Source organism: Oncorhynchus gorbuscha, unplaced genomic scaffold (assembly GCF_021184085.1).
Source record: "Oncorhynchus gorbuscha isolate QuinsamMale2020 ecotype Even-year unplaced genomic scaffold, OgorEven_v1.0 Un_scaffold_437, whole genome shotgun sequence".
In the NCBI taxonomy this organism is placed as follows: Eukaryota; Metazoa; Chordata; class Actinopteri; order Salmoniformes; family Salmonidae; genus Oncorhynchus; species Oncorhynchus gorbuscha.
The window spans coordinates 141,073-164,866 of NW_025745283.1; positions in this window are offsets into that span (position 1 = coordinate 141,073).

Genomic DNA, 23,794 nt, shown 5'->3' on the forward strand with positions numbered 1-23,794 from the left:
GGTATGGTCATTTCCGGTTACAACTTGTTAAGTTATTTTGGGTGGTATGGTCATTTCCGGTTACAACTTGCAGAGTTGTTTACATGCTGCTGTGAGTTCTGTTGTTAACCTTACTTTGCTACCTAACAACTTTACAGTTTTTAGTTTTAAATTACAATTTCTATTTTTAGTTTTCTACCCTCTCCCTCTCGACTTGGTTCTACTTAGTAACATTAACATGATGCTTTATCTGGACTTGGTTCTACAGGACCTCCACCAGCCGAAGCTAAGTAGTAACATTAACATGATGCTTTATCTGGACGTGGACCTCCACCAGTGGTAACATTAACATGATGCTTTATATGGACCTCCTCCACCAACCGAAGCTAAGTAGTAACATTAAAAAACATCATCAAAAGTTGTGCTATAAATTCTCGGACAACCCAAAGATTCCTAGATGCCCCTCCAGACTTCCTCCGCCTACCCAAGGACGTCAGAGTACAAAAATCAGTTAACCACCTAACTGAAGAACTCAATTTAACCTTGTGCAATACCCTAGATGCAGTCGCACCCCTACAAACAAAAAAACATTTGTCATAAGAAACTAGCTCCCTCGTATACAGAAAATATACAGAAAATACCCGAGCTCTGAAGCAAGCTTCCAGAAAATTGGAACGGAAATAGCGCCACACCAAACTGGAATTCTTCCGACTAACTTGGAAAGACAGTACCGTGCAATATCGAAGACCCCTCACTGCTGCTTGATCATCCTAATTTTCCAATTTAATTTAATTTTGATACTGTCACAAAGCTAACTAAAAAGCAGCATTCCCCAAGAGAGGATGGCTTACACTTCAGCAGTGATAAATTATTTTCTTTGAGGAATAGATCATGATCATTAGAAAGCAAATTCAAAATTTTATTTTCCAAAGCTCTGTTGTCCTGAGTCTTTCTGCCAGGACCTAGGATCAGGGAGACACTCAACTTTGACACCTCTTGGCACATTGATGAAAATGGGTTAATTACATGTCTAATGATTTTCCAACTAAACTACTGAAATAGCTGCTTCCTGATGGGCCCTATTTTTAAATGATTGTATGATTTTACCAAACTCACAAAAATTGGCAGTAATAAAGCCTCTCTTTGAAAACAAAACCTTGTTGAAAAAGCTCTCTAGGTTGAAATGTCAGAATAATAGTAGAGAGATTATTTCTTTCAGCTTTTATTTCTTTCATTACATTCCAAGTAGGTCAGAAGTGTATATACACTAAATTAGTATTTTGGTAGCATTGCCTTTAAATGGTTTAATTTGGGTCAAACGTTCAGGTAGCCTAGACAAGCTTCCCACAATAAGTTGGGTGAATTTTGGTCCTCCTGACAGAACTGTTTATAGGCCTCCTTGCTCGCACACACCTTTTCATTCTGCCCACACATGTTCTATAGGATTGAGGTCAGGGCTTTGTAATGGCCAAAGAATACCTTGACTTTGTTGTCCTTAAGTCATTTTGCACAACTTTGGAAGTATGCTTCCTTTCAAATGTCCATTTGGAAGAAAATTTGCTACCATTGGGCAACTTCCTGACTGATGTCTTGAGATTTGCTTCAATATATCCACATAATTTTCCTCCCTCATGAAGCCATCTATTTTGTGAAGTGCACCAATCCATCCTGCAGCAAAGCACAACATGTTGCTGCCACCCAGTGCTTCATGGTTGGGATGGTGTTCTTCGGTTGCAAGCCTCCCCTTTTTCTCCAAACATAACGATGGTCAGTTCTATTTTTGTTTCTTCAGACCAGAGGACATTTCCCAAAAAGTACAATTTTGTTCCCAGTGCAGTTGCAAACCGTTTCCGACTTTTTATGGTGATTTTCGAGCAGTGGCTTCTTCCTTGCTGAGTCTTTCAGGTTATGTCGATATAGGACTCATTTTTACTGTGGATATAGATACTTTGTACCTGTTTCCTCCAGCATCTTCACAAGGTCCTTTGCTGTTGTTCTGGGATTGATTTGCACTTTTCCCAACGTACATTCATCTCTAGGAGACAGAATGTTATCATTCTGAGCGGTATGACGGCTGCGTGGTCCCATGATGTTTATACTTGCATACTATTGTTTGTACAGATGAATGTGTACCTTCAGGCATTTTGAAATTGCTCCCAAGGATGAACCAGACTTGTGGAGGTCTACAATTATTTTCTGAGGTCTTGGCTGATTCCTTTAGATTTTCTCAATATGTCAAGCAAAGAGGCACTGAGTTTGAAGGTAGGGCTGAAATACATCCAGAGGTACACCTTCGATTGACTCAAATTATGTCAATTAGCCTATCAGAAGCCTCTAAAGCCATGACATAATTCTTTGAAATTTTCCAATCTGTTTAAAAACAGTTAACTTAGTGTAGTTAAACATCTGATCCACTGGAATTGTGCTACAGTCAATTATAAGTGAAATAATCTGTCTGTAAACAATGACTTGTTCATGCAAGTGTAGATGTCCCAACCGACTTGCCAAAACTCTAGTTTGTCTGACAATAATTTGTGGAGTCTGTTGAAAAACGAGTTTAAATCACTCCAACCAAGTGTTTGTAAACTTCCAGTCTGTTCTGTACATCCTATGCCATGTTAGCCAAAATAATGGCCTGCCCAGTCTTTTTATACATGACAGGATGTTAATGATGAGATGTTAACTGCTTAATTCACTCAAGAACCACACCTGTGTGGAAGCACCTGCTTCCAATCTTTCTATCCCTCATTTACTCAATTGTTGTATTTTGGCAGTTACCTGTATATATTGTAAGGCTACATCTATTTTCATGCCAAATGTGGTCTTTTATCACAAAGTGCACAATTGAGTCAACATTTTTGGTTTGCCCTGGATTATTTTTTCCCCGTCCATTTCAGTAAACTGTTTTGAAGGATTCAATTACATTTTCTTTTAAGTGACGTTTTTCCCCTTAAGGTTAACATTTCCACCTGTTGGCGCTGTAAAGGGTTAATTACATGTCTAATGATTTGATAAGAAATAAGTTAAGATTTTTTTTTGATTGTCTGATTTTTCCAATAGTTTCTTCTTTCAAAATCACCCAGTCTGTTCTGAAGAGATTTTAAAACTGTACGGGATTGGTGTCCCCATCCACGGTTGAGCTAACATGCGCTAATGTGATTAGCTGTTTGTAGGTAACAAGAAGTTTCCAGTCTGTTCTGTACTTCCCAGGACATAGACATATCTGATATGGGCAGAGAGCTTACATTCTTGTTAATCTAACTGCACTATCCAATTTACAGTAGCTATTCTGTAAAGAATACCATGCTATTGTTTGATGAGAATGCACAGTTATGAACTTGAAAATGTTCACCAATTATGTAATTTGGGCAGACTTGAAGAGTACAACGTTCCCAACAGAAATGCAGTCTGTTCATGTAAGGTGTCCAAAAACTTTGCACATACACTTCCAGTCTGTTCTGTAAGTGTCCAAACTGAAATGATAAACAGTCCTTTCTCTTGCATTTCAAAGATGATGCATTTAAAAAAAAGTTTTTTCCTTTGTATTATCTTTTAGCAGTCTGTTTATAAGTCTCCAGTCTTAACTTCACATTTCCACAAACGTCAAAGTGTTTCCTTTCAAATGTCTGTTCTGCATATCATTGGTTCAGGTCCTGTCAGTCAGTTAGATTTGTGTGTCATTTTAGGCAAATTTGAGTCTGTTCTAATTAACAGTTCCAGTCTTTCAGTCTCCTTCAATCTGTAACAGTCTGTTCTGTAAGTGTCTTCAGTCTTTCCCATCACCATTTCTTTCCAGTCTGTTCTGTAAGTTTCCAGTCTTTCTGTAAGTTTGTCAGTCTTTCCCATCCATTTCCAGTCTGTTCTGTAAGTTTCCAGTCTTTCCCATCCATTTCCATTCTGTTCTGTAAGTTTCCAGTTTTTCCATCCATTTCCAGTCTGTTCTGTAAGTTTCCAGTCTTTCCCATCCATTTCCAGTCTGTTCTGTAAGTTTCCAGTCTGTTCTGTAAGTGTCTGTTCTGTAAGTTTCCAGTCTTTCCCATCCATTTCCAGTCTGTTCTGTAAGTTTCCAGTCTGTTCTGTAAGTTTCCAGTCTGTTCTGTAAGTGTCCAGTCTTTCCCATCCATTTCCAGTCTGTTCTGTAAGTTTCCAGTCTGTTCTGTAAGTTTCCAGTCTGTTCTGTAAGTGTCCAGTCTTTCCCAGTCTGTTCTGTAAGTTTCCAGTCTGTTCTGTAAGTTTCCAGTCTGTTCTGTAAGTGTCCAGTCTGTTCTCCCAGTCTGTTCTGTAAGTTTCCAGTCTGTTCTGTAAGTTTCCAGTCTGTTCTGTAAGTGTCCAGTCTTTCCCATCCATTTCCAGTCTGTTCTGTAAGTGTCCAGTCTGTTCTGTAAGTTTCCAGTCTGTTCTGTAAGTTTCCAGTCTGTTCTGTAAGTTTCCAGTCTGTTCTGTAAGTGTCCAGTCTTTCCCATCCATTTCCAGTCTGTTCTGTAAGTGTCCAGTCTTTCCCATCCATTTCCAGTCTGTTCTGTAAGTTTCCAGTCTGTTCTGTAAGTGTCCAGTCTTTCCCATCCATTTCCAGTCTGTTCTGTAAGTTTCCAGTCTGTTCTGTAAGTGTCCAGTCTGTTCTGTAAGTGTCCAGTCTTTCCCATCCATTTCCAGTCTGTTCTGTAAGTTTCCAGTCTGTTCTGTAAGTGTCCAGTCTGTTCTGTAAGTGTCCAGTCTTTCCCATCCATTTCCAGTCTGTTCTGTAAGTTTCCAGTCTGTTCTGTAAGTGTCCAGTCTGTTCTGTAAGTGTCCAGTCTGTTCTGTAAGTTTCCAGTCTGTTCTGTAAGTGTCCAGTCTTTCCCATCCATTTCCAGTCTGTTCTGTAAGTTTCCAGTCTGTTCTGTAAGTTTCCAGTCTGTTCTGTAAGTGTCCAGTCTGTTCTGTAAGTGTCCAGTCTGTTCTGTAAGTTTCCAGTCTGTTCTGTAAGTTTCCAGTCTGTTCTGTAAGTTTCCAGTCTGTTCTGTAAGTTTCCAGTCTGTTCTGTAAGTGTCCAGTCTTTCCGATCCATTTCCAGTCTGTTCTGTAAGTGTCCAGTCTTTCCCATCCATTTCCAGTCTGTTCTGTAAGTGTCCAGTCTGTTCTGTAAGTGTCCAGTCTGTTCTGTAAGTTTCCAGTCTGTTCTGTAAGTGTCCAGTCTTTCCCATCCATTTCCAGTCTGTTCTGTAAGTTTCCAGTCTGTTCTGTAAGTGTCCAGTCTGTTCTGTAAGTTTCCAGTCTGTTCTGTAAGTGTCCAGTCTGTTCTGTAAGTTTCCAGTCTGTTCTGTAAGTGTCCAGTCTGTTCTGTAAGTGTCCAGTCTGTTCTGTAAGTGTCCAGTCTGTTCTGTAAGTGTCCAGTCTGTTCTGTAAGTGTCCAGTCTTTCTGTAATTTCCAGTCTGTTCTGTAAGTGTCCAGTCTTTCCCATCCATTTCCAGTCTGTTCTGTAAGTGTCCAGTCTGTTCTGTAAGTGTCCAGTCTGTTCTGTAAGTTTCCAGTCTGTTCTGTAAGTGTCCAGTCTGTTCTGTAAGTTTCCAGTCTGTTCTGTAAGTTTCCAGTCTGTTCTGTAAGTTTCCAGTCTGTTCTGTAAGTTTCCAGTCTGTTCTGTAAGTGTCCAGTCTTTCCCATCCATTTCCAGTCTGTTCTGTAAGTGTCCAGTCTTTCCCATCCATTTCCAGTCTGTTCTGTAAGTTTCCAGTCTGTTCTGTAAGTTTCCAGTCTGTTCTGTAAGTGTCCAGTCTGTTCTGTAAGTGTCCAGTCTTTCCCATCCATTTCCAGTCTGTTCTGTAAGTGTCCAGTCTGTTCTGTAAGTGTCCAGTCTTTCCCATCCATTTCCAGTCTGTTCTGTAAGTGTCCAGTCTGTTCTGTAAGTGTCCAGTCTGTTCTGTAAGTGTCCAGTCTTTCCCATCCATTTCCAGTCTGTTCTGTAAGTTTCCAGTCTGTTCTGTAAGTGTCCAGTCTTTCCCATCCATTTCCAGTCTGTTCTGTAAGTGTCCAGTCTTTCCCATCCATTTCCAGTCTGTTCTGTAAGTGTCCAGTCTGTTCTGTAAGTGTCCAGTCTTTCCCATCCATTTCCAGTCTGTTCTGTAAGTGTCCAGTCTGTTCTGTCCAAGTTCCAGTCTGTTCTGTAAGTGTCCAGTCTTTCCCATCCATTTCCAGTCTGTTCTGTAAGTGTCCAGTCTTTCCCATCCATTTCCAGTCTGTTCTGTAAGTGTCCAGTCTCCAATAAGTAAGTGTCCAGTCTGTTCTGTAAGTGTCCAGTCTGTTCTGTAAGTGTCCAGTCTGTTCTGTATGTGTCCAGTCTGTTCTGTAAGTGTCCAGTCTGTTCTGTAAGTGTCCAGTCTGTTCTGTAAGTGTCCAGTCTGTTCTGTAAGTGTCCAGTCTTTCCCATCCATTTCCAGTCTGTTCTGTAAGTGTCCAGTCTTTCCCATCCATTTCCAGTCTGTTCTGTAAGTGTCCAGTCTTTCCCATCCATTTCCAGTCTGTTCTGTAAGTGTCCAGTCTGTTCTGTAAGTGTCCAGTCTGTTCTGTAAGTGTCCAGTAAGTTCTGTAAGTGTCCAGTCTGTTCTGTAAGTGTCCAGTCTGTTCTGTAAGTGTCCAGTCTGTTCTGTAAGTTTGTTTATTATTATTTATGTCCAGTTGCAATCTCAGACCAGGTTATAATGGGAGAGTTAGTCATTCTCTCCAATAATGGGGGAGTTAATCCTTCTTTCCAATAATGGGGGAGTTAATCCTTCTTTCCAATAATGGGGGAGTTAATCCTTCTCTCCAATAATGGGGGAGTTAATCCTTCTTTCCAATAATGGGGGAGTTAATCCTTCTTTCCAATAATGGGGGAGTTAATCCTTCTCTCCAATAATGGGGGAGTTAATCCTTCTCTCCAATAATGGGTGAGTTAGTCCTTCTTTCCAATAATGGGAGAGTTAGTCCTTCTCTCCAATAATGGGTGAGTTAGTCCTTCTTTCCAATAATGGGAGAGTTAGTCCTTCTCTCCAATAATGGGAGAGTTAGTCCTTCTTTCCAATAATGGGTGAGTTAGTCCTTCTCTCCAATAATGGGAGAGTTAGTCCTTCTTTCCAATAATGGGAGAGTTAGTCCTTCTTTCCAATAATGGGAGAGTTAGTCCTTCTCTCCAATAATGGGAGAGTTAGTCCTTCTTTCCAATAATGGGAGAGTTAGTCTTTCTCTCCAATAATGGGAGAGTTAGTCCTTCTCTCCAATAATGGGAGAGTTAGTCCTTCTCTCCAATAATGGGGGAGTTAGTCCTTCTCTCCAATAATGGGGGAGTTAGTCCTTCTCTCCAATAATGGGGGAGTTAGTCCTTCTTTCCAATAATGGGGGAGTTAATCCTTCTTTCCAATAATGGGGGAGTTAATCCTTCTCTCCAATAATGGGTGAGTTAGTCCTTCTTTCCAATAATGGGAGAGTTAGTCCTTCTCTCCAATAATGGGAGAGTTAGTCCTTCTTTCCAATAATGGGGAGTTAGTCCTTCTCTCCAATAATGGGGAGTTAATCCTTCTTTCCAATAATGGGAGAGTTAGTCCTTCTTTCTTGGGGGAGTTAATCCTTCTCTCCAATAATGGGGAGTTAGTCCTTCTCTCCAATAATGGGAGAGTTAATCCTTCTTTCCAATAATGGGGGAGTTATTCCTTCTCTCCAATAATGGGGGAGTTAGTCCTTCTCTCCAATAATGGGGGAGTTAATCCTTCTCTCCAATAATGGGGGAGTTAGTCCTTCTCTCCAATAATGGGGGAGTTAGTCCTTCTCTCCAATAATGGGGGAGTTAGTCCTTCTTTCCAATAATGGGGGAGTTAATCCTTCTCTCCAATAAGGTTATAATGGGAGAGTTAGTCCTTCTTTCCAATAATGGGGGAGTTAATCCTTCTCTCCAATAAGGTTATAATGGGAGAGTTAGTCCTTCTCTCCAATAAGGTTATAATGGGAGAGTTAGTCCTTCTCTACAATAAGGTTATAATGGGAGAGTTAGTCCTTCTCTCCAATAAGGTTATAATGGGAGAGTTAATCCTTCTCTCCAATAAGGTTATAATGGGTGAGTTAGTCCTTCTTTCCAATAATGGGAGAGTTAATCCTTCTCTCCAATAAGGTTATAATGGGAGAGTTAGTCCTTCTCTCCAATAATTATAATGGGAGAGTTAATCCTTCTCTCCAATAAGGTTATAATGGGAGAGTTAGTCCTTCTCTCCAATAATGGGAGAGTTAGTCATTCTCTCCAATAAGGTTATAATGGGAGAGTTAGTCCTTCTCTCCAATAAGGTTATAATGGGAGAGTTAGTCCTTCTCTCCAATAATGGGAGAGTTAGTCCTTCTCTACAATAAGGTTATAATGGGAGAGTTAGTCCTTCTTTCCAATAAGGTTATAATGGGAGAGTTATTCCTTCTCTCCAATAAGGTTATAATGGGAGAGTTAGTCCTTCTCTCCAATAAGGTTATAATGGGAGAGTTAGTCCTTCTCTCCAATAAGGTTATAATGGGTGAGTTAGTCCTTCTCTCCAATAATGGGAGAGTTAGTCCTTCTCTACAATAAGGTTATAATGGGAGAGTTAGTCCTTCTTTCCAATAATGGGGGAGTTAATCCTTCTCTCCAATAAGGTTATAATGGGAGAGTTAGTCCTTCTCTCCAATAAGGTTATAATGGGAGAGTTAGTCATTCTCTACAATAAGGTTATAATGGGAGTTGGTCCTTCTCTACAATAAGGTTATAATGGGAGAGCTAGTCCTTCTCTCCACTAAGGTTATAATGGGAGAGTTAGGCATTCTTTCCAATAAGGTTATAATGGGAGAGTTAGTCCTTCTCTCCAATAAGGTTATAATGGGAGAGTTAGTCCTTCTCTCCAATAAGGTTATAATGGGAGAGTTAGTCCTTCTCTACAATAAGGTTATAATGGGAGAGTTAGTCCTTCTCTCCAATAATGGGAGAGTTAGTCATTCTCTCCAATAAGGTTATAATGGGAGAGTTAGTCCTTCTCTCCAATAAGGTTATAATGGGAGAGTTAGTCCTTCTCTCCAATAATGGGAGAGTTAGTCCTTCTCTACAATAAGGTTATAATGGGAGAGTTAGTCCTTCTTTCCAATAAGGTTATAATGGGAGAGTTATTCCTTCTCTCCAATAAGGTTATAATGGGAGAGTTAGTCCTTCTCTCCAATAAGGTTATAATGGGAGAGTTAGTCCTTCTCTCCAATAAGGTTATAATGGGTGAGTTAGTCCTTCTCTCCAATAATGGGAGAGTTAGTCCTTCTCTACAATAAGGTTATAATGGGAGAGTTAGTCATTCTCTACAATAAGGTTATAATGGGAGAGTTAGTCATTCTCTACAATAAGGTTATAATGGGAGAGTTAGTCCTTCTCTCCAATAAGGTTATAATGGAGACTTAGTCCTTCTCTCCAATAATGGGAGAGTTAGTCCTTCTCTCCAATAAGGTTATAATGGGAGAGTTAGTCCTTCTCTACAATAAGGTTATAATGGGAGAGTTAGTCCTTCTCTCCAATAATGGGAAAGTTAGTCATTCTCTCCAATAAGGTTATAATGGGAGAGTTAGTCCTTCTCTACAATAAGGTGATAATGGGAGAGTTAGTCCTTCTCTCCAACAAGGTTAAAAACAGATTAAATACAAAGTAAATAATTCTCACGTCCGGTGATGACCATCATAGTCCGTTCTCTCCCTCCAATGAGGATATAAAGGGTGATTTTGTCCAGATTAAGAACCCACATCCTATCCAACATTGACACTGTCGGTGCTTCTCAAATGGTACCCTATTCCCTATGTAGTGCACTACTTCTATTCAGGGCCTATAGGTCTCTGGTGAAACGTAATGCACTGTATAGGGAATAGGGCTTCATTTGGGACACAGGCTGTGTTCGTTTCCAACCCTGACTGAGCTCCCTCGTAAAAACAAACCTGGCTCACTGACCATACATTACAGACCTAGAGACAGAGAGAGAGGTGGTGTGTGTGTACACTTACTATACATGTGTTGAGCTGGGGGCTGTAGGGGCTGTAAAGTTGTAGGGGGTGTAGCGCTGTAGGGCAGTAGGGCTTTAGGGCAGTAGGGCTGTAGGGGCTGTAGGGGAGTAGGGCTGTAGGAGATGTAGGGGCTGTAGGGCTGCAGGGCTATAGGGGAGTAGGGCTGTGGGGCTGTAGGGGATGTAGGGGCTGTAGAGTTGTAGGGGATGTAGGGCTATAGGGGCTGTAGGGCTGTAGGGCTATAGGGGAGTAGGGCCGTAGGGGCTGTAGGGGAGTAGGGTTGTAGGGTAGGGGAGTAGGGCTGTAGGGGAGTAGGGCTGTAGGGGAGTAGGGCTGTAGGGTAGGGGATTAGGGCTGTAGGGGAGTAGGGCTGTAGGGGAGTAGGGATGTATGGGCTGTAGAGTTGTAGGGCTATAGGGGTTGTAGAGTTGTAGGGGCTGTAGAGTTGTAGGGGGTGTAGCGCTGTAGTGGTGTAGGGACTTTATGGGTGTGTACATACATATGTTTACTATTGAGGGAGCTCCAATCCAATGCTGCACATGTGGTTATTGAGAGCAATAGACTTAAATTAAGACGTGCAAGAGCTGGGCTTTAATAGGGCTGGAGTCTAGCTGTACAGTGAGTTTAATGAAAAGCCAGGTAATTGTTTTGAAAGGGTAACTTTATCTTGGAAAAATAACAAATAGACACACACACACTCATGCAAGAAACAAGCAGTTTCAATTAGGTTGTACTCCGTCCCACCACCGCATAACGCAAGGTAGAAGCCCTGGTTTCAATTCAGCTGTATTCCGTCCAAACCAACAATACCACAAATAATTGTAATTAATCTATTTTTCACTTTAGCAGAGTTGTTTTAGTAGAAAGAGAGAGAGACTGTAAGGAGAGAGCGAGCGAGACTCTCTCTCTCTATATATATATATAGAGAGAGAGAGAGAGAGAGAGAGAGAGAGAGAGAGAGAGAGAGAGAGAGAGAGAGAGAGAGAGAGAGAGAGAGAGAGAGAGAGAGAGAGAGAGAGAGAGAGAGAGAGAGAGAGAGAGAGAGAGAGAGAGAGAGAGAGAGAGAGAGAGAGAGAGAGAGATTATATTTCTACATTTTTTCTTACTTGAAGTTTTGTTTTTAGCCAAACCCAAGTCTTGAGTGGGAGACAGTTAAATGATTACTTTAGTGCAACACATGTTTTGAAACACACTCACTAGGGTGGGGAAATAGTCTCCAGTACCCATCTGGAATGCAGAACAATGCATCTCTACATCTCCTCTGGCTCCGGATCAGGAGAGGAGGAGGTCCTGTTCAGCTACATCTGTCCTACTCTGTTCCCAGATTTCACCACTCTTATCTCTCTCTCTCATCTTAGGGGTGTTTTCTCTCTGTTTTTGGGTTGAATTTTCTGTTCGTTCTTTATTTCCACCCGGATGTGAGTGAGTTCGTGACATGCTGTAGTAGCTGAGAACAGCAGCCCAGAACCCAGCTGTGAGGTTCGGGATGAGGATAGAGAGAGGAACGGGATGTTACAACTAGTAATACTAGTTCCTCCCTCGTCCCTGTCTTCCTCACCTGGGATGAGAACTCACAACCTTCTGCACAATGAACTAGGTCATATCTGTTGTATTATACACTACAGGACAATCGTGGGTTCATCTATGGTTCATCTTTGGTGCAGACCAGCTGCAGGAGGGTGGGGTGAGGAAGGGATGTGAAGTGGAATGTGATATATTACCTACTTACATTAAACATAGCAGAGTAACCGAGTAATTCCCTCCCTGTCTTCCTGACCTGGGATGTTCAGAAGAACCCTCTTCACAATAACCAAATCAACATATGCTTCTCTAATGTGTGTGAGAGTGTGAGAGTGTGAGAGTGTGAGAGTGTGAGAGTGTGAGAGTGTGAGAGTGTGAGAGTGTGAGTGTGTGAGTGTGTGAGTGAGTGTGAGTTAGCGTGTGTGTGTGCGTGCGTGTGTGTGTGTGTGCATGCTACACTAATAGAACTAACATGGTTATCTGTCCCAAGTTCAGGGTCAGTTGTAGACTTGACGTGTTACCCTGCTGTTGATACTGTCCACCCAGAGGAAGATGGACTCGATATACCCTGTGGACCTGTCAGTGTGTTCCTGTCAGTGTGTTCCTGTCAGTGTGTTCCTGTTAGGAAATGACTGTCTGATCCGTGGCTGGGTCAGGGATGGAATCGAGGATCTCAAAAAGGACTGCTGTTCCTCTCAGTGTGTTCCTGGAGGGGATGACTGTCTGATCCGTGGCTGGGTCAGGGAGATGGATCTTGCTTAAAAGAGATCCATTCAACTGTTTTTGCCAGAACTGTTCCAACTAGGTCAGATGACTCCTGTTCAGTGTGGGTGTTGGGAGGGGATGTTGTGGGCTGACTGTGGTTGGACTGGGATCTCCAGGATCTCATTGGATGTGGGTGTAATGTTTACGTGGTCAGGGGATCCACATTTGAGAAAGAACCAACAGGCCCGAAAACACACAAACTTTTACAGATCCACAATCGAGAGCATCCTGTCAGGCTGTATCACCGCCTGGTACGGCAACTGCTCCGCCCTCAACCGTAAGGCTCTCCAGAGGGTAGTGAGGTCTGCACAACACATCACTGGGGGCAAACGACCTGCCCTCCAGGACACCTACACCACCCGATGTCACAGGAAGGCCATAAAGATCATCAAGGACAACAACCACCCGAGCCACTGCCTGTTCACCCCGCTATCATCCAGAAGGCGAGGTCAGTACAGGTGCATCAAAGCAGGGACCAAGAGACTGAAAAACAGCTTATATCTCAAGGCCATCAGACTGTTAAACAGCCATCGCAACATTGAGTGGCTGCTGCCAACATACTGACTCAATCTCCAGCCACTTTAATAATTAAACATTGATGTAATAAATGTATCACTAGTCACTTTAAACAATTCCACTTTATATACTGTTTACATACATTACTCATCTCATATGTATATACTGTATTCTATACCATCTACTGCATCTTGCCTATGCTGCACGGCCATCAGTCATCCATGTATTTATATGTACATATTCTATTCATTCCTTTACACTTGTGTATATAAGGTAGTTGTTATGAAATTGTTAGATTACTTGTTAGTTATTACTGCATTGTCGGAACTAGAATCACAAGCATTTCGCTTTCGCATTAACATCACTAACCATGTGTATGCGACCAATTAAATTTGATTTGGTTACTGCAGAGAGACTGCCTAGACAGACCGTGTGGTCAACCAGCCAGGGGTATGTTGCTCAGTCAATTAGGGGCTCATGCCCTGTGCTGCTAAAATGTGTGTGTGTGTGTGTGTGTGTGTGTGTGTGTGTGTGTGTGTGTGTGTGTGTGTGTGTGTGTGTGTGTGTGTGTGTGTGTGTGTGTGTGTGTGTGTGTATTCATCCGCCTGCATGGTCTGGAAAGCTGCCCAGGGTAGCCACTCTCAGAACCACTAATGCTCTGTAATGACTGTCATCTCACACAGTGGCAGCAGGCTGGAGAAGGCTTGGCAAGGGGGAATGGACGGACACACACACACACACGTGCATGATCAAAACAAACTACTGCAGCAGGACATGGATCAGCTAGAGCAACAGGGCAATCAGGGCAGTCAAACATGATGTAGTTCCTTCTTTATCTCTGTTTTGACCTCTCTTCTAACTCTCTGTGGTGCTGTGTAGGCTGTAGGCTGTAGTATTAACAGGGTGCTATCACTATAATGAATGTTACGGCTAACAGATAGCTAACATGTTGTTATCATTATAATGAATGTTATGGCTAACAGAGAGCTAACATGTTGTTATCACTATAATGAATGTTAAACAGATGTTGTTATCACTATAATGAATGTTACGGCTAACAGATAGCTAACATGTTGTTATCACTATAATGAATGTTACGGCTAACAGATAGCTAACATGTTGTTATCACTATAATGAATGTTACGGCTAACAGATAGCTAACATGTTGTTATCACTATAATGAATGTTACGATAGCTAACAGATCAGCTAACATGTTGTTATCACTATAATGAATGTTACGGCTAACAGATAGCTAACATGTTGTTATCACTATAATGAATGTTACGATAGCTAACAGTTGTTATCACTATAATGAATGTTATGGCTAACAGATAGCTTTGTTATCACTATAATGAATGTTACGGCTAACAGATAGCTAACATGTTGTTATCACTATAATGAATGTTATCGGCTAACAGATAGCTAACATGTTGTTATCACTATAATGAATGTTACGGCTAACAGATAGCTAACATGTTGTTATCACTATAATGAATGTTATGGCTAACAGATAGCTAACATGTTGTTATCACTATAATGAATGTTATGGCTAACAGATAGCTAACATGTTGTTATCACTATAATGAATGTTATGGCTAACAGAGAGCTAACATGTTGTTATCACTATAATGAATGTTATGGCTAACAGAGAGCTAACATGTTGTTATCACTATGAATGTTATGGCTAACAGAGAGCTAACAGATAGCTAACATGTTGTTATCACTATAATGAATGTTATGGCTAACAGATAGCTAACATGTTGTTATCACTATAATGAATGTTATGGCTAACAGACAGCTAACATGTTGTTATCACTATAATGAATGTTATGGCTAACAGATAACATGTTGTTATCATATAATGAATGTTATGGCTAACAGAGAGCTAACATGTTGTTATCACTATAATGAATGTTATGGCTAACAGAGAGCTAACATGTTGTTATCACTATAATGAATGTTATGGCTAACAGAGAGCTAACATGTTGTTATCACTATAATGAATGTTATGCTAACAGAGAGCTAACATGTTGTTATCACTATAATGAATGTTATGGCTAACAGAGAGCTAACATGTTGTTATCACTATAATGAATGTTATGGCTAACAGATAGCTAACATGTTGTTATCACTATAATGAATGTTATGGCTAACAGATAGCTATGACTATTTGGCTAACTAGGCAAGTCAGTTAAGAACAAATTCTTATTTACAATGACATCCTACTGGGGAACTGTGGGTTAACTGCCTTGTTCAGGGAGAGAACGACATATTTTTTACATTGTCAGCTGTGAGCTTGGTTATCACTAGAATGATGGCTAACAGGATTTGATCCAGCAACCTTTATATTATCCCAACGCTCTAACCACTAGGCTACCTGCTGTAATGGCCTGCTCATAATCAGCCTGTTATCAAGCAGGTAGCCTGGACCGAAATCTGACAGAGACCTTGGTCAAAAGTAGCGCACTGTGTTATGAATGAGTGCCAGCTCTGGTCTAAAGTAGTGCACTATGGGGAATAGAGTGCCAGCTCTGGTCTAAAGTGGTGCACTATGTAATAGGGTGCCATTTGGGATGCATAGTGCTCTCTCTCAGCAACAATTAACGGACTGACTCTGGGAGGACAGAAAGAAATCATCTACTGGCCCCACCCTCATTCACTAGAGTTAGAATACGCTGGCTGTGTGTGGAGGAAACACACCTAGCTAACCCTGTCAGGCCCTGGAGAGGGGAGTCACCTAGTAACCCTGTTAGAGCCCTGGAGAGGGGAGTCACCTAGCTAACCCTGTTAGAGCCCTGGAGAGGGGAGTCACCTAGTAACCCTGTTAGAGCCCTGGAGGGGGAGTCACCTAGTAACCCTGTTAGAGCCCTGGAGAGGGGAGTCACCTAGTAACCCTGTTAGAGCCCTGGAGAGGGGAGTCACCTAGTAACCCTGTTAGAGCCTGGAGAGGTGAGTCACCTAGCCCCTGTTAGAGCCCTGGAGAGGGGAGTCACCTAGTAACCCTGTTAGAGCCCTGGAGAGGGAGTCACCTAGCTAACCCTCCCCTGGAGAGGGGAGTCAACTCTAACCCTGTTAGAGCCCTGGAGAGGGGAGTCACCTCTAACCCTCCCTGGAGAGGGGAGTCACCTAGCTAACCCTGTTAGAGCCCTGGAGAGGGAGTCACCTAGTAACCCTGTTAGAGCCCTGGAGAGGGGAGCAAGGAGGGAGGAGTCAGGGATAACAACACTCTCTTATCAAGCTTGATGCTTCACAGGAGAAATGGGTTGGTTTACAAGACCTGAAGTTCAGCAGGCAATGTCATCACACCACACACACAGTAGATCTGGGGCTCATCAACGTATGTTATGACTGTTATGTTGTTGCTGCTCAGGGAGGGGCAGTCTATGCAGCCGGCTAGGCTCTGCTCTGACTGGGGTTGTGGTCTCCTTTCCTCCCTCTCCTCCCCTCTCTCCTCTCTCTCTTCAGGGAGGGGCAGTCTATGCAGCCGGCTCGGCTCTGCTCTGACTGGTGTTGTGGTCTCCTTTTCTCCCCTGACCCCCTCTCTCCTCTCTCTTCAGGGAGGGGCAGTCTATGGTGCCAGCTCTCTGCTCTGACTGGGGTGGTGGTCTCCCCTCCCCCCCCTCTCTCTCTCTTCTCTCTCTTCAGGGAGGGGCAGTCTATGCAGCCAGCTAGGCTCTGCTCTGACTGGGGTTGGGTCTCCTTTCCTCCCTCTCCTCCTCTCTCTCTCTCTCTTCAGGGAGGGGCAGTCTATGCAGCCAGCTAGGCTCTGCTCTGACTGGGGTTGTGGTCTCCTTTCCTCCCTCTCCTCCCCCTCTCTCCTCTCTCTCTTCAGGGAGGGGCAGTCTATGCAGCCGGCTAGGCTCTGCTCTGACTGGTGTTGTGGTCTCCTTTCCTCCCCCTCTCCCCCTCTCTCCTCTCTCTCTTCAGGGAGGGGCAGTCTATGCAGCCGGCTAGGCTCTGCTCTGACTGGGGTGGTGGTCTCCTTTCCTCCCTCTCCCCCCTCTCTCTCTCTCTCTCTTCAGGGAGGGGCAGTCTATGCAGCCGGCTAGGCTCTGCTCTGACTGGTGTTGTGACCTCTTCTCCTCCCCCCCTTCCCCCTCTCTCTCTCTCTCTCTTCAGGGAGGGGCAGGCTAGGCATTAGATGGTGCCTAGTCCCTCTGGGCTGTTCTGACTCTCTCTTCAGGGAGGGGCATGTTCTGTCCACACTGTGTGGCTGCTCTGACTGGTGTTGTGGTCTCCTCTCCCTCCCCCTCTCTCCTCTCTCTCTTCAGGGAGGGGCAGTCTATGCAGCCGGCTGGCTCTGCTCTGACTGGTGTTGTGGTCTCCTGTGCCTCTCTCCTCCCCCTCTCTCCTCCTCTCCTCCTCTCTCTCTTCAGGGGAGGGAGCTGTGTGTGTGTGTGTGTGTGTGTGTGTTGTGTCTCCTGTGGGAGGGGCAGTCTATGCAGCCGGCTGTGCTCTGCTCTGACTGGTGTTGTGACCTCTTCTGTCCCCCTCTTCCCTCTGTGTGTGTGTGTCAGTGTGCATTTAGAGTCTGTATGTGTGCTGTTCTAACTGGGGTCATGTTCTGTCCATGCCTGAGTCTATGTGTATCTTGTGGAATGTCTATAGTACTATCTCTTGTGTCCATGCCTGAGTCTATGTGTATCTTGTGGAATGTCTATATTACTATCTTTGTGTGTCCATGCCTGAGTCTATGTGTATCTTGTGGAATGTCTATATTACTATCTCTGTGTGTCCATGCCTGAGTCTATGTGTATCTTATGGAATGTCTATATTACTATCTCTGTGTGTCTAATGGAATTTTTATACAGCCATAAGTGTGTAGTCTTGTGCTTGTATTTGGGCCCCCTCTCCCTCTTCTTCTTCTTCCTACTCCTCCTCCTCTTCCTCCTCCTCCTCCTCTTCCTCCTCCTCTGTCCTCCCCTCTTATCTCCCAGGTCGGTGGATTGTTATCTGATAGTCTCTAAGTGGTGAACCATAAACACACCAGACATCAGTGAGGCCATCGAGGAACAAAGCATACTGCTGCCTGATGAATTAACCAGAACTACAGATATCCTGGAAATAATTCTGACAAAGTTCCATCTAAGATAGAAGAGCGAAGAGAATTTCCAGAGAGAATGTTCCAAGAGCGAAGAGAATTTCCAGAGAGAATGTTCCACCCATAGACATACATAAATCATTACTCCCACCCTTCAGCTTTCACAATACTGTAATTCCCTCATCAGATTCTTACACTTCCTCGGCAGCTTTGGGAGGACTCAAAGACGTCTGGTAACATGACTAATATTTCTCCTCTGGACACGCCCGAGGGGCGGAGTTTATTCTCTTGGTGACACTGGCCCTCATCAAGACTTCAGTGGTTGAGTGTTTCCTCTTGTTTCGGTCAGGGTGTGTGTGTGTGTTAGTTTTAGTGTGTGTGTGTGTGTGTGTGTGTGTGTGTGTGTGTGTGTGTGTGTGTGTGTGTGTGTGTGTGTGTGTGTGTGTGTGTGTGTGTGTGTGTGTGTGTGTGTGTGTGTGTGTGTGTGTGTGTGTGTGTGTGTGTGTGTGTGTGTGTGTGTGTGTGTGTGTGTGTGTGCGTGCGTGTGCGCGTGCGTGCGTGCGTGCGTTTGCTGTAGGGAGGAGGGGGGATTTACAGTATTTTCTTCATCCTAACATGTGAAATTCCCAGCTGCCGCTTGTAATGCTCTCGAGTCAGCAGCCAGGCCATGGGCCAGGCCAGGCTCGTTTCCACAAGCAATCACCATTACCTAACGCCTTAATTCCGTCAGCTGCTGTCCAAGTCCTGGCTTAGTCCTAGTCAACTCACACCCTGTCCAGTTCTGGTCAACTCACACCCTGTCCGGTTCTGACCCTGCCCGGTTCTGGCCCAGTCCCATTCCTGCATGTGAGAACAGTCCCGGCTCAGTCCTGTCTCAGTCCCATCTCTGCACTTGAGAAACAGTCCCAGCTCAGTCCCGGCTCAGTCCCATCTCTGCACTTGAGAAACAGTCCTGTCTCAGTCCCATCTCTGCACTTGAGAAACAGTCCTGTCTCAGTCCCATCTCTGCACTTGAGAAACAGTCCTGTCTCAGTCCCATCTCTGCACTTGAGAAACAGTCCTGTCTCAGTCCCATCTCTGCACTTGAGAACAGTCCCGGCCCAGTCCTGTCTCAGTCCCATCTCTGCACTTGAGAAACAGTCCTGGCTCAGTCCTGTCTCAGTCCCATCTCTGCACTTGAGAAACAGTCCTGGCTCAGTCCTGTCTCAGTCCCATCTCTGCACTTGAGAAACAGTCCTGTCTCAGTCCTGTCTCAGTCCCATCTCTGCACTTGAGAAACAGTCCTGGCTCAGTCCTGTCTCAGTCCCATCTCTGCACTTGAGAAACAGTCCTGTCTCAGTCCCATCTCTGCACTTGAGAAACAGTCCTGTCTCAGTCCCATCTCTGCACTTGAGAAACAGTCCTTTCTCAGTCCCATCTCTGCACTTGAGAACAGTCCTTTCTCAGCCCCATCTCTGCACTTGAGAACAGTCCCGGCTCAGTCCCATCTCTGCACTTGAGAACAGTCCTTTCTCAGCCCCATCTCTGCACTTGAGAACAGTCCCGGCCCAGTCCTGTCTCAGTCCCATCTCTGCACTTGAGAAACAGTCCTGGCTCAGTCCTGTCTCAGTCCCATCTCTGCACTTGAGAAACAGTCCTGTCTCAGTCCCATCTCTGCACTTGAGAAACAGTCCTGTCTCAGTCCCATCTCTGCACTTGAGAACAGTCCTTTCTCAGCCCCATCTCTGCACTTGAGAACAGTCCCGGCCCAGTCCTGTCTCAGTCCCATCTCTGCACTTGAGAAACAGTCCTGGCTCAGTCCTGTCTCAGTCCCATCTCTGCACTTGAGAACAGTCCCGGCCCAGTCTCATCTCTTGATGTGAGAGTGGTCCCAGTCCCAGAACCTATCAGACCAGGGCTGTAATAGATCATTGTCATAGTGAAGCAGACTGGGTCCTGTCCGTCATGAGACTGACTCACTGTAACTATATAGTAAAACACCTTCTTTCCCCTCAGTACATGATGCTGATGTCCCAGCATAAGAGTTGATTTGTTCCAGTTCCATCCCTGATGGGAGAGTAGAGTCCCACTCCTATAGTCACTCCAGCTGACCAGCCGAGAGCTGGAGATGTTAACCAGGCAGAGAGTCTGGTCTTGAGTCTGACTCACTACAACCGTTTATTAGGGCACCTTCCCATCATATCCCAGTACTGGATATCAGAGAGTCTGGTCTTGAGTCTGACTCACTACAGCCGTTTATTAGTGCACCTTCCCATCATATCCCAGTACTGGATATCAGAGAGTCTGGTCTTGAGTCTGACTCACTACAACCGTTTATTAGTGCACCTTCCCATCATATCCCAGTACTGGATATCAGAGAGTCTGGTCTTGAGTCTGACTCACTACAACCGTTTATTAGGGCACCTTCCCATCTTATCCCAGTACTGGATATCAGAGAGTCTCTGCTGACTCACTACAGCCGTTTATTAGGGCACCTTCCCATCATATCCCAGTACTGGATATCAGAGAGTCTCTGCTGACTCACTACAGCCGTTTATTAGGGCACCTTCCCATCATATCCCAGTACTGGATATCAGAGAGTCTCTGCTGACTCACTACAGCTGTTTATTAGGGCACCTTCCCATCATATCCCAGTACTGGATATCAGAGAGTCTCTGCTGACTCACTACAGCCGTTTATTAGGGCACCTTCCCATCATATCCCAGTACTGGATATCAGAGAGTCTCTGCTGACTCACTACAGCTGTTTATTAGGGCACCTTCCCATCATATCCCAGTACTGGATATCAGAGAGTCTGGTCTTGGGTCTGACTCACTACAGCCGTTTATTAGGGCACCTTCCCATCATATCCCAGTACTGGATATCAGAGAGTCTGGTCTTGGGTCTGACTCACTACAGCCGTTTATTAGGGCACCTTCCCATCATATCCCAGTACTGGATATCAGAGAGTCTGGTCTTGGGTCTGACTCACTACAGCCGTTTATTAGTGCACCTTCCCATCATATCCCAGTACTGGATATCAGAGAGTCTGGTCTTGGGTCTGACTCACTACAGCCGTTTATTAGTGCACCTTCCCATCATATCCCATTTTCTGGATATCAGAGAGTCTCTGCTGACTCACTACAGCCGTTTATTAGGGCACCTTCCCATCATATCCCAGTACTGGATATCAGAGAGTCTCTGCTGACTCACTACAGCTGTTTATTAGGGCACCTTCCCATCATATCCCAGTACTGGATATCAGAGAGTCTGGACTTGGGTCTGACTCACTACAGCCGTTTATTAGGGCACCTTCCCATCATATCCCAGTACTGGATATCAGAGAGTCTGGTCTTGGGTCTGACTCACTACAGCCGTTTATTAGTGCACCTTCCCATCATATCCCAGTACTGGATATCAGAGAGTCTGGTCTTGGGTCTGACTCACTTCAGCCATTTATTAGTGCACCTTCCCATCATATCCCAGTACTGGATATCAGAGAGTCTGGTCTTGGGTCTGACTCACTACAGCCGTTTATTAGGGCACCTTCCCATCATATCCCAGTACTGGATATCAGAGAGTCTCTGCTGACTCACTACAGCTGTTTATTAGGGCACCTTCCCATCATATCCCAGTACTGGATATCAGAGAGTCTGGTCTTGGGTCTGACTCACTACAGCCGTTTATTAGTGCACCTTCCCATCATATCCCAGTACTGGATATCAGAGAGTCTGGTCTTGGGTCTGACTCACTTCAGCCGTTTATTAGTGCACCTTCCCATCATATCCCAGTACTGGATATCAGAGAGTCTCTGCTGACTCACTACAGCCGTTTATTAGGGCACCTTCCCATCATATCCCAGTACTGGATATCAGAGAGTCTCTGCTGACTCACTACAGCCGTTTATTAGGGCACCTTTTCCCATCATATCCCAGTACTGGATATCAGAGAGTCTCTGCTGACTCACTACAGCCGTTTATTAGGGCACCTTCCCATCATATCCCAGTACTGGATATCAGAGAGTCTCTGCTGACTCACTACAGCCGTTTATTAGGGCACCTTCCCATCATATCCCAGTACTGGATATCAGAGAGTCTCTGCTGACTCACTACAGCCGTTTATTAGGGCACCTTCCCATCATATCCCAGTACTGGATATCAGAGAGTCTCTGCTGACTCACTACAGCCGTTTATTAGGGCACCTTCCCATCATATCCCAGTACTGGATATCAGAGAGTCTCTGCTGACTCACTACAGCCGTTTATTAGGGCACCTTCCCATCATATCCCAGTACTGGATATCAGAGAGTCTCTGCTGACTCACTACAACCGTTTATTAGGGCACCTTCCCATCATATCCCAGTACTGGATATCAGAGAGTCTCTGCTGACTCACTACAGCTGTTTATTAGGGCACCTTCCCATCATATCCCAGTACTGGATATCAGAGAGTCTCTGCTGACTCACTACAGCCGTTTATTAGGGCACCTTCCCATCATATCCCAGTACTGGATATCAGAGAGTCTCTGCTGACTCACTACAACCGTTTATTAGGGCACCTTCCCATCATATCCCAGTACTGGATATCAGAGAGTCTCTGCTGACTCACTACAGCTGTTTATTAGGGCACCTTCCCATCATATCCCAGTACTGGATATCAGAGAGTCTCTGCTGACTCACTACAGCCGTTTATTAGGGCACCTTCCCATCATATCCCAGTACTGGATATCAGAGAGTCTGGTCTTGGGTCTGACTCACTACAGCCGTTTATTAGGGCACCTTCCCATCATATCCCAGTACTGGATATCAGAGAGTCTCTGCTGACTCACTACAGCCGTTTATTAGGGCACCTTCCCATCATATCCCAGTACTGGATATCAGAGAGTCTCTGCTGACTCACTACAGCCGTTTATTAGGGCACCTTCCCAGCACTGGATATCAGAGAGTCTCTGCTGACTCACTACAGCTGTTTATTAGGGCATATCCCAGTACTGGATATCAGAGAGTCTCTGCTGACTCACTACAGCCGTTTATTAGGGCACCTTCCCATCATATCCCAGTACTGGATATCAGAGAGTCTCTGCTGACTCACTACAGCCGTTTATTAGGGCACCTTCCCATCATATCCCAGTACTGGATATCAGAGAGTCTCTGCTGACTCACTACAGCCGTTTATTAGGGCACCTTCCCATCATATCCCAGTACTGGATATCAGAGAGTCTCTGCTGACTCACTACAGCCGTTTATTAGGGCACCTTCCCATCATATCCCAGTACTGGATATCAGAGAGTCTCTGCTGACTCACTACAGCCGTTTATTAGGGCACCTTCCCATCATATCCCAGTACTGGATATCAGAGAGTCTCTGCTGACTCACTACAGCCGTTTATTAGGGCACCTTCCCATCATATCCCAGTACTGGATATCAGAGAGTCTCTGCTGACTCACTACAGCCGTTTATTAGGGCACCTTCCCATCATATCCCAGTACTGGATATCAGAGAGTCTCTGCTGACTCACTACAGCCGTTTATTAGGGCACCTTCCCATCATATCCCAGTACTGGATATCAGAGAGTCTCTGCTGACTCACTACAGCCGTTTATTAGGGCACCTTCCCATCATATCCCAGTACTGGATATCAGAGAGTCTCTGCTGACTCACTACAGCCGTTTATTAGGGCACCTTCCCATCATATCCCAGTACTGGATATCAGAGAGTCTCTGCTGACTCACTACAGCCGTTTATTAGGGCACCTTCCCATCATATCCCAGTACTGGATATCAGAGAGTCTCTGCTGACTCACTACAGCCGTTTATTAGGGCACCTTCCCATCATATCCCAGTACTGGATATCAGAGAGTCTCTGCTGACTCCGCTCACTTGGATTTATTACAGTTCAGATATGGACATTTGATTTTTGCCTTTGAAACAAAACAAGAATTTGAATACAATAGAATACTGTATTCAACAGGTGAATACAACAGTGAATACAATAGATTC